We start from the raw sequence: 15,911 nt of genomic DNA, 5'->3' as shown, positions 1-15,911 counted from the left end.
CTTCTAGGCTACAGTCCCTTTTCTCAGAGGTCAGCCTCCTGTGAGAGAGATGTGAGCTCCCACAGCCCAGGAGGGGATTTAACTTAGAGCTAGAAGATGCATTTGCATGTGGGGAGTCAGCCTTGTCCTTATAAAAGAGGAGGGTGGATTCCACCCCATTTCCTCATTACAACACAGCCATCACTGTGTCTCATTTTCTATAGTGTGTGTCTGAGGTAAGACAGTTTGGGACCACAGGGCTCACAGGACACACACACTGGCATGACCCCATCTCCACTTTCTAGACCAACACTCCCCCAATCTTCTGCTCCTATATATATTTTTTCTTTTTCCCATTCATTTATTTCTTAACATTTTATATATTATTATTCTTTAATTAATTAATTTTATATTCAAATTCCAGTTTCTCCTCCCTCCTCTCCCTTTCCCTTCTCCCACTCCCCCACCTCTCATCTGCTCCTTGTAGAGTATAAGTCCTTCCCTAGGAAGCTACTAATTCTGTCCATCATCTCCTTGAGGCTGACCAAGGTGCCTTCCCACCCCCTGGCACCCCTGTGTCTAGGCTGGGCAGGTTCTCTCTCCATGTAGAATGGGCTCCACTAAGTCTGATTGTGCATTAGAGTTAGATCTTGTTCACACCATCAGTGGCCTCATGTATTGTCCCTGCTGCACCACTGTCACCTATATTAAGGGAGTCTTGTTCAGTCTTATGCAGGTTCCCCGTTAGTCAGACCAGAGTCACTGATCTCTCACTGTCTCATGTCTGCTGATTCTGTGGAATTCCCCATCATGATTTGACCCCTTTGTTCATATCATCACTCCTCCCTCACTTTGATTGCACCCCAGGAGCTTGGACCACTGGTTAGTTGTGGATTTCTGCATCTGCTTCTATCTGTTCATGGTAGAGGGTTAAAGCTTCTCTGGGGTTGAGGATTGTAGTCTGTGTATCTTTTGCTTCATTTCTGGTATCCACTTATGATTGAGTACATATTATATTTGTTTTGTGGGAATGGGTTTCCTCACTCAGGCTGTTTTTTTAAATTTTTACTAGCTTGTCCATTTGTCTGCAGATTTTAGGACATCTTTGTTTCTCACTGCTGAGTAGTACTCCATTGTGTAAATATGCCACAGTATCTTCATCCATTATTTTGTTAAGGGGCATCTAAATTATTACCAAGTTCTAGATTTTATGAATAATGCTGCCAAGTAATGTTTGCCCATCTTTCCTAGAAAGTTAGCATGCAATCATGTCATTGCAGCATGGGGTCCATACCTACTTATGTTATGATAAATCTTTCCGCCAAAAGCTGCCAAGCCCCCACCGCCATGTGTGCACTCTACGTCAGCCGCCTGCCTGAGTTAGAGCCCCATTAAATGCACAGAGACTTATATTAGGTATAATGGTGCTTGGCCAATTGCTAGGATTCTCATCTGTTAGCTCGGTCTTAATTATCATAAATCTATATATGTTATAAGACTTATCGGATGCCTTCCATTGGCACTCTCCCTTAGTGTTAGATCACAACACTGCTGGAGGAGGCAAAGTGGAAAAAAGGGATACTTCCTGTTTCTCCTTGCTTAAATGAGTCTCCTTTGCTATGTTACTTCCTGCCTGGATCACCACTTCTCTACTACATTTCCCAGAATCCTCTTTGACTCTTAGTCTAACTTGCTGTCTCATTGGCCACACAGCATTTTATTTATCATCCAGCAAGACAAACACATACACAGAAGGACTTCCCCATCATACTTCTTCCTCCTTCCTGACTGCAGAATGTAGAGGAAACACATGCTGATGGGAGAAGCTTCCTCCCATACTTCCTCCTCCCTCCTCAACTCCCACTTCCCCCCATCCGTATTCACCACCTTGCTGTCTTTTGAAAACAAATAGGATTCTAGTGAATAAAATACAATAAAGTAAAATTAGATAAAAAATGACACATTTGAACAGAAGAAAACCAACAAAAAAACTGAATGACAAGAGCCCAAGAAAAGGCACAAGAAACAGGTGTGGTTGCAAAGACCACCAGATTTATATACTCAGGAATCCCATAAAAAGACAAAATGAGAAGCTGTACCATTTAGGCAAAGGAACTCTAGGATAAAATAAGAGATAAGTAGATAAATGTATAAAATAGAAGTAAAGCCATGTGATATAATGATACAGGGAACCTCCCAAAGGCATTTGAATTAGATCCTGGTAGCATCTGCTGATGGATCCTCCACCAAACACTCTTTGACAAAGGTCATTTTTCAATTTAAAGGTGTTATGAATTGGAGATAGGTTCTAGGTTAGGGATAGGGCCACATGCACACCTCCTTGTGCTCTAGAACCCCATCTGCTGTGGATAAATGCATGTCCTGGTTTTCCAATAGAGAAATTCTTTCTACTCTTAGTAAACTGGCTTCATGGTGATTGAGGGAGTCTTTGAACAAGGTCATTTCTGTTATTGTAGCATTCCCAGGAGAGTGACACAGATTTGAGGAACTAACAGATCCTGTATCCTTCTAGGGGAGGGTTCTAACTGCCATAGGAGATGGTCTCCTGGGCCTTGTATGTGGTTAACTGAGAGGAATAAATTCTGAGTAGAGTCAGGAAACACCCTTGCTGGCCTCTCTGCACTTGCTCTCCAGGCTCTGCATGAATGAATTATTTTGGTTTTCCTTTTTGATGCCTCATAGCAAAAATACTTAGCAATGTTATTGATCATATGGACTTGTTGTCATTTGAAAATCATAATACACAATATCAGACTGTGTACCTCTGTGTTTTCTTTGACAGAACAGGGTCTCCAATTATTTATTTTCACCCCATGTAGGGGTTGCTCTGAAATGTTTGTAGACAGTTTTATTGTCTATCAGCAATCCTTTATAGGTCAGGAAGGTTGTCTGAAGAACCTTGTGTGACTGTAATGCAGCAGTGTAGACATAAGATGGAGTTCTGTGGAGAATGGAAGCTTTGACTATTCTTCAGAAATCCAGTCTCTCCCCACAGAAGTCAGCCCTATGAACCTTGCATTAGTCCAGTAAGTTCAAGTCTAACAACAACCCAACATTCATATCACTATTAGTTTTTCTGCTGAGAGTTCCCAGGGATATACAGATAAGGAATCTTCTTTACTTTATATCCTGAGGCTGTGGTTTATATCAGAGCAAGAGAGTTCATGATGCTGATGAACCTTTATGCTTCACATGAGTCATTGGTAGGACACTGGGCCTTGGAGGAAAAGAAATTTTGTATTAAAATTGTCAGATCATAGCCATGCTATCAATGGCAGAATTATTTTTCCTGATATTCAGCTTATGTAGAGCCAAGGTATATGTGTTCTCCTAAATAGAACAGAAACTAAAAGCCTACACAGAGAGAATTGCTTAGATACAGACATATGAAAGTTATAACTGAGTCCAAAATTAAGAGTGGATACAGCAGTTGTCCTTCGTAGTACAGAGGAGAGTATCACTGCCTGTTACTTGGGAGACCAGGGTTCGATTCCCCGAGAGGGAGACTAGCAGCCTCTTACCGGGCATTGGAGGCACATGCTTTAACCCCAGCACTCGGGAGGCAGAGTTAGAGGATCTCTGTGAGTTCGAGACCAGCCTGGTCTACAAGAGCTAGTTCCAGGACAGCCTCCAAAGCCACAGAGAAACTCTGTCTAGAAAAACCAAAAAAAAAAGAAAGAAAAAGAAAAACAAAAAGAATGGATATAAGTTGGCCATGACACATATAAAAAAAAAATCTCTCTCAATCTCTCTCTCTCTCTCTCTCTCTCTCTCTTTCTCTCTCTCTCTCTCTGTGTGTGTGTGTGTGTGTGTGTGTGTGCCTGTGCGTGTGTGTGTGTGTGTGTGTGTGTGTGTGTGTGTGTGTGTGTGTGTCTGTGTGTCTGTGTGTGTGTGTCTGTGTGTGTGCTTGTGTATGTGTTGCTGTGGGGTGTGGGGTTATCATGTGCAATACACTGATGTCCAGTCAGTGTCAATCAGTGTGAAAATAAAACTTGTGACAAAGACAATGAAATTGGGGAAACAGGGGAATGATCAACTAGGCTCCTGATGACATCAACGCCTTTTACATCACCAGTTTCCAATCCTGCTCTTTTGGCCCATGTTATATGAGCAGGAGCCCAGAATGTCTCCAAAGTGACAGATTCTATATGGAGAGAACTTCACAAAATAATAGTTGGTTCCATCGTAATCTCTCAAATGATACGAAATTTGATTGCTATCAACAAAAGCAATACAGGGTTAGATTTACCTATAAATGATTACATAGTATTTAAATTATGAGGAAATGTAAATAAACAGACTCCCACAAATCTATGGAGTAAACTTCCACCAAAGTATTTGGTGTGCTGTTAGATACATTACTGAATTTTTTGAAAGTTGCTTTTGTTTGTTCAGCTATTGTTGACTTTTATTTTCCTAGCAAAATTCATATCATAGTTTATACCCAGATACGCCAATAACAATTCTAGTATCTTAGATTGAAAGAATACACACACACACACACACACACACACACACACACACACACCACTCATAATGTATTGTCACAGCGTCTTTTTCTCTATTTCATTAAAGCAGAAGCAAGTAAATGGAGGTGGTCACTGATAAAGATCTCCTCAATGTCTAGTTACTGCAGGACAATAAGGCTTACTCAATCATCACCACAAAATTCTCAGATGGCATTTGGAAAGCTTGACAAACACCCTATAGGACTGTTAGAAGGACAATGTAAAAGGGACATTCAGATTTATGAATTCTGAGAAAGTCCCCAGGCTAATCTTCTGTGTCATCTCAGCTTCCTGCTCCTCCAGGGTTTCTGACACACTCGGGATGTGGTTGCAACACTGTGTCTCTCGCACAGTAATAGACAGCAGAGTCCTCAGATGTCAGGCTGCTGAGCTCCATGTAGACTGTACTGGAGGATTTGTCTCTAGTCAGTGTGGCCTTGCCCTGGAACTTCTGATTGTAGTTAGTATTACCACTATCAGGATCAATTCTTCCAATCCACTCCAGGCCCTGCCCAGGCTTCTGCTCAACCCAGTGCATATAACCATCAGTGAAGGTGTAGCCTGAAGTCTTGCAGGATATCTTCACTGAGGCCCCAGGCTTCACCAGCTCAGGCCCAGACTGCTGCAGCTGGACCTGGGAGTGGACAGCTGGAGAGAAATGCAGAGTGGATGTTACTGTCACCTGAGTGCATCCACCATCCTTAACTCTGGAACTTGGTGCCCCTTACCTGAAGCTGCTGTCGCCAGGAAGACGATGATCCAGCTCCATCCCATGGTGAGGACCTGTGTGCTCAGTGACTGTGGAGAGGACACTGATCATATGTTGTTGTTGGTGTAGACATCCCTGTATTTACCACCATAGACTCCTGTGATTTGCATATTCAAGAGCAGGGCGCCTCTTAGATAAGAACCTAGTCCAGCTGGAGAATGAGGAGGTAGAGGACACCTGGGTCAGGCAGCAGGATGCTGAGGTCCAAATAGTGATGCTGTCTGAAGGAGGAGCCATTCCTGAGACCTGTGCAGACCCTACAGACACATCAAGGTCTAATATTTCAATTTACAAATAGAATTGGAACCTGAGATATTTGGTCCTCCAGGTGAAGAGATTAGGCTCCATTGGGACTAATAATTGTGATTGGATATTTCCAAAGCTCCTGAAATTAGCAGAATTTGTATTCTTCTCTCATGGAGGAACAAGATTTGCTTGGCTTTTCCAGCTGTTTGCAGCTCTGTGTTTCCCGTGTGTGTGTGTGTGTGTGTGTGTGTGTGTGTGTGTGTGTGTGTGTGTGTGTGCATTTGGTCTTGTATTCTTTCTTTTTTGTCCATGTGTTTCTTTTTATAGAGACAAAGAAAGGCTGTGTAGTTGAGTGGTAAGGAGATAGTAAAAATCAGGGAGGAATTGGGCAGTGAGAATGTGATCTAAAAATACTATATGAAAAAATTTCAAATACCAAAAATAAGTAAATCTTAATAAAACAAACAAGAAAATAAAATGTGCAATATTTAACAAAGATTTTTACTGTGTTTGAATATTGGAGACTTTACATACCACATGCAACAGGTGCTGTTCATGTATAGGCTTTTATAAGGGGTCCACAGAGACCATAGAGTACCCTCCTATCCTCATCTCATTTCTATCCTGCTGATTTTTTGCTCCACTGTGACCCCTGCTGGTCCTGAGCACCAGTGCAAGTTAGTATGTATTAGTTTACACTCAACCTTCACAGTGTAGCTTGAGCAGTAAGACATTCATGCTACTTCAGTGTTCACAGAGCTCAGCTGCAGGGGGAAAGGCTCTTTTTTTCCTGTAAGCACTGTTTGGATGGGACAGAGGCTAATTTTACGTGGTTCCTCTATCATTACTAATGTTCCTCTCAACGCCATCGACTTCCCTGCTGGCAGTTGGATCCAGCTCGTCACTACCCTCTGCTTCTACAGAGTGACTACAGAGAATTATGGCATGCTGAGTCACTGCACTTTGAAAATTAACCATCTTGTTATTGCTTGACCCATCACATTTTGTGAGGCATCATGGAGTTGGTCCAGTCTGCTACACTGAGAGGAAAATGTCATAGGTTTCCAGGTCAGAGTCCTTGGCTCCTGGGACACTGTGTGCCTTCCAGTTCCTGATAAGCCCAGGCACTCCCTCAGAGTCAGAGAATCTTTCAGGACACCTCTGCTTCTCCCTGTTTCCCAGAAAACCTACTTGATTTCCTGAATCCTGAGAGTGGGATCTTCTTCACTGTCTGTCTCACTGTCTCTGTCTCTGTCCTCATCTCCTGGTCTTGGATCCATCTTCTCTGATTCAGAAAGTCCATGGGCCTAAATTTTCAAATGTTCACAGAGATAAAAATTTCCCTTAACATCTTATTTGACCTTTCTCCCTAGTCTATTTGTTGCATCACATTTAAATCAATAGCAGACTGCTCCAGGCTTTCTCTCAAAATTTGCATGCTGAAACAGGTTTAAAATGGCTCATTTCCTAGGATCCAGGCTCACAAATTGCTCCAACTAATGCCCACATGTCTCTAGCCTAGAAGTTTCCTTAGAACCTGATCGGCCTGCACAGGACCAGCATTCCAGCTTCTATTGGCCCCACCCTGTTGTGGGAATTCACCCACCCAATAGTCTTTTAGGTTCCAGTCCCTTCCTGCTGGAGACTCAGGTGCTGCATGCAGACTGAGAGGGGCGCTCTTGTCTTCAACTGTGTTTGCAGATCAGGTCTCAGCTTCCAGATCTCTGGGCAGAAGACCTCAGTGGTTCTCTATCTATTTTTATTCATGAGTAAGTCCCAAATAAATACCTGACTTCCCTTTATCCAGGTTTTCATGGAATCTATTACAGTTGAACATTACACCACCCAACAATGATGCCTCAGTGTGACTGGAAGTAGTCATAGAGAAGATTACACATAGCTCCTAATCATTTGTTTATTATCAGTAAAAGCCTGAGATGATAGCTTTCAAACCTGGGACAAATGAATGATGTGCCAATTAAAAATATCACGACCGAAAGTGGACACCATATCTCCCTGCTGCCCTCAGTCCCTACTTCTTACAGGGTCCTCCTGGCTGGCATATCCTTCTACATACCCTCAACATTCCAGCCCTGGGCTGGGCTTCCCTACATGAGCTGCTCTTCTGTATATAATCCAACTGTTTCAGTTATCTGGTCATTTTCATCTCTTTTGGGTGTCCTGAGTGCTTCACCTGGTTCCCCTGTTTTCCCTTCCCTTACCACTCCCCCACTCCTCACATGACCCAGGGTAGTGTCCACTCTGGACTCTCACAGATGTCCAAGCCTCTGTCTATGCTCTCTGACATACCAATAATAAAGTTACTCCTCCACCATAACTGCTGCAAGTCATGTTTTTTTTAAATTATTTCTTGTTTTCATTCAATAACAGCCTTAACCTTGTCACACAGGGTTACACCCTAGGTCTCAGGTGAGTTTCATGTAACTGGCTTATGTCTGTTTTGAACAAAGACCAGAAGTTAGAAGAACAAAATGTAACAGGAGACACCATGATGAAAGTTACAGGTGAAGTAACTGCATCAAGGAAAGTACAAATGGGTCACATCTGTGTCTGATGTGCACAGTGCTCAGGGAAAAAGAAGACGTGAGACCTGTTAGGGTGTGGGGGTCACTGAGTGTTGCCTCACCTCCCCTGTGACTCCACTAATCCCAGACACTGTCCTAACTGGATACCACTGAGTATTTGTCTGAATCTCATGAGGGAAAATCATCACCAATACTGCAGACCTCACTCAGCATTTAATCCTGTGTCATCACCAGAGTCATTTCTGCTATCAGAGGTGAGATATTTCCATGTGATTCACGTTAGACTGCGTGGTGTGTATATTGTAAATTGAGGCAGAGGAGAACTCTGTTATCACAGACTCCAAAGACCATAAACACAGAGAGCATCCTGAGAAATCAGTAGATTGGGCGACAGCTGTGACCACATAAACCAGCCCTGAGTATGTCTGCACCTGTCACTGCCCTGTCCCTCCCTCCATGTGTGACCTGCGCCCCCTGCTGGTTCTGAGCGCTCCTGCAGGGAGGTTTGTGTTAGGTTCAACTGAAGTCCTCTCACTGTGTCTAGTGCAGTAATAAATGGCAGATTCTTCAGCTCTTAATTTGTTCATTTGCAGGTAGACACTACTTTTGGAGTCATCTCTTGAGATGGTGAATCTGCCACTCACAGACTCCCCATAGTGTGTTGCATAATTATTTGTTTTTTGTTCAATACTTGCAATCCATTCCAACCCCTTCCCTGGAGCCTGGCGGACCCAGTTCATCCAGTAGTCACTGAAAGTGAATCCAAGGCTGCACAGGAGAGTTTCAGGGACTTTCCAGGCTGCACCAAGCCTCCCTCCGACTCCACCATCTGCACCTCACACTGGACACCTGTGAAAAGAGAATCGTGTCTGTAAACTCTCACAAATGTCCACTGTCCCTCTCACTCAAGTCCACTCACACAGTATCTTTTCTTATACATAAATTACCTTTCAAAAGAGCAACAAGGAAAACCCAGCTCAGTCTCAACTCCATGCTGAGTGTTGAGTGTTCACTGATGACCACCGAATGGGAGGACCAGGGAGTCCAGTGCTGGGCACCTCTATCAGAGCTTCAGCATCAGGGCTGCTTTTCATGGGCAGAGGAGGGCATTTTTTGCATGTCTTCCTGTTATATCCTGAACTCAGAGGCAGGAGCCTTAGTGAAGACAAATAATGGTAAAACTGTTTGAGATGAAATTAGGAACCAAGTGGTGTTTAAAACATCAAAGCATCATTCATTTCCCCAGGCATGTAGCTTAGCTGCTAGAGTATTGTTTTGCATGCCCGAAGCCCGAGTTATCCCATCATTACATGGTAGGAAAGAGTTTGGGGTAGAAAAATCTTAGATTTTATTTATGCTTCATCTATATGAAACTGTGCCAACAGAGAAAAAAAGAACATAGTAATGAAAAATTGACTATTAAGTTTGAATTCTTAGATTTACATAGAAATTTGTTTTCAGACTTCCTTTATTGTGCTCTCTAATTGGAAACTTCCCACTCTCTTTGCATTAATTATTAAATTGATTCATAGTAACTTTAATAGGAAAAACCAAAATATAATCATTTAATAAACATTGTATAAGGTTCAGTAAATAATGAATGCCTATGATTAATTGGATTAACAACATGTGGTTGAGGAGAGAACAATGTGGTATACTATTTCATGCATAAAGCTTGGAGATTGATCCTCAAAAAATAAAAGATATGTTATATAAAGATAAATACTATTTGAGATTATTCTTTAACAATGATTTAAAACACAATTTGGTGACCCAGATTTAGCAATTAGTTCCTTCAGGTTTAACATTCCCCACCCACCATACAGACCTGCTCTTCTCCATCACAAAGATACTGCCAGCTCTTCTGCGGCCACCCAAAAACACCCAGAAGGAATATTTCCTTCCATGCCATGTCCTCTGCTCTCTGATTCTACAATGAGTTGCCTTTCACAATCCATCATCTAGGCCTGCTGTTTCTCACCTGGACCTTGAGAGACTTGCCTGCATCTGCATGGGACCATAAGGTAATCCACCTCCTTCCTCTCCCATAGCCTACTGTCTTCCTGTGACATTCCTCCCCATGCCATCATGTTATCTTTGCTCTCTCCCACATCTTAGTCAGGGTTTACCATGGTCTTGCCTCTCTGAAGTGCTGAATAGACATTGTTCTTACTTAGCATGCAAACCTCCTATTCCTCAAAGTTTTTGGTTCTCAGTGCTTTCAAGTGGGCTGTGTTTTTATAGAATCTCTCCTCCTCAAGCCATCTTTAAAAGAACAGTACTTTTTGTTTTCTCCTAGTTCTCAGTGACATCTAATATAATTTTTCTTGGCCGCCTGAGCAGTGTCAGAAATAGGTACTATCTCATTTAGTAGTCCTGAATTAAATCCGATATTGACAGTTTACTGGAACAGAATGTATTCTGCCTGCATGGTTCAAAAGCAAAAAATTAAACACCAACTCAGCTATAAACACTTTGACCTTCAATGGGGCTCTGCTTGTAACACACACACACACACACACACACACACACACACACACACACACACTTTCTAACTTTATTTTTAAATGTATCCTTATATATTCAGATAAAAGCTCTCCCTCCCTCATTAATGATGTTCTCATTTTTGTAATTGCAGATGGAGACTATTACAGAGATCCATATCAGGCAATCTTGCAAAGAACAAGTGACCCAGGGATACACAACTACACTTGATACATCTTCAATATTAACACAACACCAAAAGCTTAGGAAAATCCTAGAAGAGGGGATATAAAGTGTGCAAGGTCTAGAGGATCAGGAAGCCACTTTGAGATGGTATCTTCTAGACAGGAAAGGGATGCTGATCCCATGAAATGTTGATGATATAGAGTAGAAACTGGACTTCCATAGTATAGGGTTAAATCTATATATGATGAAATACTGGTAATGGCTGCTGAGAGAGGGAGAATCAGTTTTCATCAAGGACAAGCTTTGTCATAATTATTAAATTCCAAGTTCACTGCTCTAAACACAGGTACATGTACATACCTATACTATACTCGATATGTTACTTACACACACACACACACACACACACACACACACACACACACACACACGGGTAAAATATTTAGTAAAGTTGAAGAACTCATGAGTTTGTGGGGGAAATAAAAGTTGCATAAGGGAGGAATTTGATTGTTTATATTAATACATATAGTAGTCAGGTTATGAAATTATGAAAAAGGTTTTGTTTAAGACGCAAGAAGGACATCTCCTCTCACACACAACCCCTTTGGTAAGTGTGTTTTCAGTGCCAAACATGGAATGGGAAGACTGGGAATACAGGGTGGGGGCTTCTCAGTCAGAGCTCTAAGGATAGGGTTGGGGTGGATTTTATGTGCAGAGGGAGACCTTGTTTTCAGTTCCTGCTGATATATAATGAGTTTTTTGGTGGATGCATTTGACATACAATTGTCTAGGGAAAGTGACAGAGAAAAAACTGGGTTATAGGGAAAGAATTAAATAATTACCTATTATTTCTTTTGTATTTGTGATATAATGCAAAGTCTCACTTCATTGTGGTCTGAGAGAGGCCATTATAACAAAATTTTGATCATTTAAAAAGGAATAACAATGATTATGAATGTTGAATACTGATATTAAATTAAAGTAATTGGTTCCAAGGCTATAGTTTAGTTAAGATTCATGCAAGATGATTGGTTTGTGATACCCAGGTTGAAAAATAATGATATGGTTGGGAAGTGGTGTTGCACACCTTTAATCCCAGTACTTTGGATGTAGAGGCAGGGAGATCTCTGTGAGTTTAAGGAAATCCTGTTCAATAGAGCAATTTCCAGGACAGGCTCCAAAGCTGCAGAGAGAAACCCTGTCTCAAGAAAGGAAAACCACGGTATGTAAATTCTACAAAGAATTATTTATCTGAAAAACACATTGTAAAAATTGAATATTTTTGTGGTTCTTATCCGTCTGTTGTAGGCTGTGTTGGGTGTAGCATTCCTGACCAGCAGGCTACTATTTTTAATCTTCATTAAATAGTAAATGAACCATGTTTGTGAGTACCAAATGCTGGAGAGAAATCTAGAGCCTCCACTCAGGGACTCTGCTTGGGTGTCCCTCCATCAGTCCATCCTGTCCCCTCCCCAGTACATTGGACTCTGTCCTGATTGGGGGAGACACAGCACTGAGAGACCTTAGATCACCTCTCCACAAGACAAGACTGTCCAGTCCTGGTTCCTATTGAGGAATTCATTCTATTATGAGATGTTCTGTCTTCATGGTGATAGGGAGGGTCTTTGCATTGTGTCATTTTTGTTTCTGTAGCATTCCCAGGAGAGAGACAGAGTCTAAGAACTACCTGAACTTCTCCATGTCACATCTTGTATCCTTCCACACATGGCGTATAACTGTCCCAGAAGATGGTCTCCTGGGCCTTGTATGTGGTTAACAGAGAAGAAGCAACATGGAGTGGAGTCAGGAAACACCCTTGCTGTCCTCTTTGCACTTATTCCACAGGCTCTGCAAAATTAATATATCTAGGTTTTCCCTTTTGCTGTCTCATGCAACAATATTTAGCAATGAAATTGATTATGCAAACTTGATGTCATTTGAAAATCATATGTTAAAATATCAGAACGTTGCCCTTTGTATTTTCCTTTACAGAACATGGCCTCTAAGAAATTAAACTCATTCATTTGTGGGCATTGCTCTGTAATGTTTGTAGACAGATTTATAATGTCTCCACAATATGTACATTTCAGGCAGGTTGTCCTAGGAGCCTTGCATGATTGAGAGACATCATGACAGCTATATGATGGAGTTTTATGGAAGAATCTTTGTCTCTACTTGAGAAGTCCAGTCTGTCCCCCCAAAAGTCAGTCAGTCCTATGAACCTTGCATGAGTCCAGCAAGTTCACATCTAACAATGACACGACCCATTATTGATATCACTTTTAATCATACTGTTGATGGTTCTTGGAATTCACCAATAAGGGAACACTGTTGCCTTTCTATCCTGACACTGAGGTTTATATTTGAACAAGAGAGTTCATGATGTCTTAGACACTTTATCTTGCACAGTTTGGAGGAGGTGAACTCTATGCCTTGGAGGATGGGGGACTTAAATCCACCTTAACCTGGTGCAGGGAACACTTCCTGAGTATCAGGTGATTGCTGGAAAAGGCCAAGAGGATAAGGAAGGATAATGGTGAACTGAGAAGAAATGACAGAAGGAAAATAACGCTACTGGCAGGAAAACAGACATCCCAATCAACTCTCAACCTGAGGATGCTCATTTATGTGAGAGGAGCCACATGAGATAGCAAAGAAATTGAATATTCTAGCCCTTGGTTCTTGTTTATGCAACTTTTTGGCTTGATTTGAGTGAATAAAAATAAGTGGATAGAACAATTTGCACCAGAGAACCAAACTGCCCACTGTGTTGTTTTCTTTTTCTTTTTCTAATTATTGTTTTAACAAAATAATCAGGTTGTAGCCATGGAAGCAACAGCAGTATAGTTTCTGTCCCTGACATTCAGCCATTGTACAGTCCAGCCGCATGTGCATTCTCCTAATTTAAAATCAAAACAAAACAACATGAAAATCAAACAAAGACAAAACTAACTGTATTCAGACTTGTCAAAGTTATGACAGAGCCAAGAATCAAGAGCAGTCCTAAGTGGGCCTCTATCAACAGAAAATTTCATGTGTGTGTGTGTGTGTGTGTGTGTGTGTGTGTGTGTATGTGTGTGTGTGTGTGTGTGTGTGTGTGTGTGTGTGTGTGTGTGTGTAGGTGATCTGTGCACTGTACACTGATGTTCATTAAATGTCAATCAGTGTCATTGTAGATTTGAGACAAACACAATTTAGGTTCACGAAACAGGGCAGTGAGCACACAGGATCCTAATAACAGGAACTAGACCCTTACATTCCCAGTATGAAATCCCACTGCTCTGGCCACAATGTGACCTGAAGAGGATGATAACAGAAGCCAATTTAGGTCACATAGGGTTTATTAACACACAATTCAGAACCAGTGAACTCTATTCTTAGGACAGGGCAAAGCTGCTACACTGCTCCAGGTCCAGCAGATACTTCACCAAGGTTGCCTTGTTTCAAAAGGGATGAGCACAAGGCAGCCAGCCACCAAAGAGAGCGTGCTCTGACCTGTCCTGGTCTTTTATTTGGTCGTTCAGGTTACATACCCTCCATTAAAAATTCTGCCCTTTGGGCTAAGCTGCTCTTTACAATTGGCTATGGGACCACTGGCAGAATTCCTTCACATTTCCGGCTTTAGATTTTCTTAGTTGTGGCGAGAAGGAAAATTAGATATAAAACGTTAAACTCACAAAGATAGAATAGATATTTGAATATTTTCTTTAATTTTGTCAAATACAAATAAATATATATGGTAACTATAACTCTTACTTCATATGGTTCTATTGTCTGTAATATTATTATGTTAAAGGAAAAACCTTCCTTTTGATTAAACAGAAAGGGCAAATGCAGCAGACCAATAAAAGTCACAGCCTGGAGAAGAAGCAGCTAGAGGACACCTGGATCAGGCAGCAGGATGCTAAATTCCCAATCCTCATTCTGTCTGATGAAGGAGCAATTCCTGAGACATTTGTAGACCCTTTAGATATAACATCAAGGCCTGATCTCTCCATTTACAAATAGAATCCCAACATGAGAAAATAGTTCTTTTTCCTGTCGAAATTGATTCAGAGGTGGTGGTAGTGATGAGGTTAACTGTGAAAGGATATTTCAAAAACTCTTAAATTGGGAGAATTTTCATTCTTCTTTCATATATAGGCTATTAATATTTACTTTTTCATCATCTACTAGGTCTGTGTTCTGGTGGCTTTTTTTCATTTTCTAAAACCTTTTCTTTTTGTATATTAGTTACCTTTCTTTTAAGAAAATGAAAGGTTTTGGGTTACTGGTATGAATATGGAAAATATCTGAGAGGACTTGGGCATGGAATCTCATTAGAATACATTGCATTAAAAAATGTTTTGCAAAAGTGAAAAACAAATAAATATCACAAAAGTAAATGAGAAAATAAAATCTATGCAATATTTAACAATGAAAATTTACTGTGTTTGAAAATTGTAGACTTCACATATGAATTGTAGATGCTGTTGTTCAGCTAACAGACATTAAGAAGAGAGTCCTTTAATCCCAGCACTCTGGACACAGAGGCAGGTGGATCTCTGTGAGATCGAGAACAGCCTGGTCTACAAGAATGAGTGCCAGGATAGGCTCCAAAAGCCACAAAGAAACCCCTTTTGAAAAAACAATAAAAAAACAAGAGGGGAGTCCACAGAGGCTCTGGATTTCCCTCTAGTCCTCTTCTGATTTCCGTCCTACTGATTAATGGCTCCATTGTTCTCCCTGATGTCCTTACACTTTTTTTGTAGGGGAAGCGGTAGCCATCCTGACCCACAGCCTGCCCCAAATGTAGGTTTCCAATATCCCGCTCCTGACATCCAGATATAGTGGGAAATTACCAATACAGAGTCAGGTAGAAATATAAGGGTATTTAATAGGGAAAAGCCTTACTTACAGAGTGACCTAGCCAGCTGGTGTGGCAAAGTCTGTCCAGCAAGTACAAAAGTGAAACCGAAAGAGAAAACGCAGTCCCATGCAAGTATTGCTCTACTTCACCCTGACCACGCCCTCCCAAGCATGGTCAGGCACACCTGTAGCCAGCCCCTAAGTAGGTGTGGCTACAGCTTCCCCTACACTTTTTATATTTTTTATTAGTTCAAATTAGGAACAAGCTTGCTCCACAGGTCAATCACTTCTCCGTCTCCCTCCCTTCCCCCTCCCTCATTACTC

The 15,911-nt window shown here is 41.4% G+C and overlaps 2 pseudogenes; both read right to left on the bottom strand.

Moving 5' to 3' along the window:
• Positions 1–4,786: 4,786 nt before the first annotated feature.
• On the bottom strand, positions 4,787–5,288 carry LOC113836061 (annotated as a pseudogene).
• Positions 5,289–5,419: 131 nt separating this feature from the next.
• LOC118238993 lies at positions 5,420–9,062 on the bottom strand (annotated as a pseudogene).
• Between the last annotated feature and the right edge of the window lie 6,849 nt (positions 9,063–15,911).

Source organism: Cricetulus griseus, chromosome 5 (assembly GCF_003668045.3).
Source record: "Cricetulus griseus strain 17A/GY chromosome 5, alternate assembly CriGri-PICRH-1.0, whole genome shotgun sequence".
Classification (NCBI taxonomy): domain Eukaryota; kingdom Metazoa; phylum Chordata; class Mammalia; order Rodentia; family Cricetidae; genus Cricetulus; species Cricetulus griseus.
The sequence above is the reverse complement of the archived record's forward strand: the minus strand, read 5'-3'. Positions and strand labels throughout refer to the sequence as shown.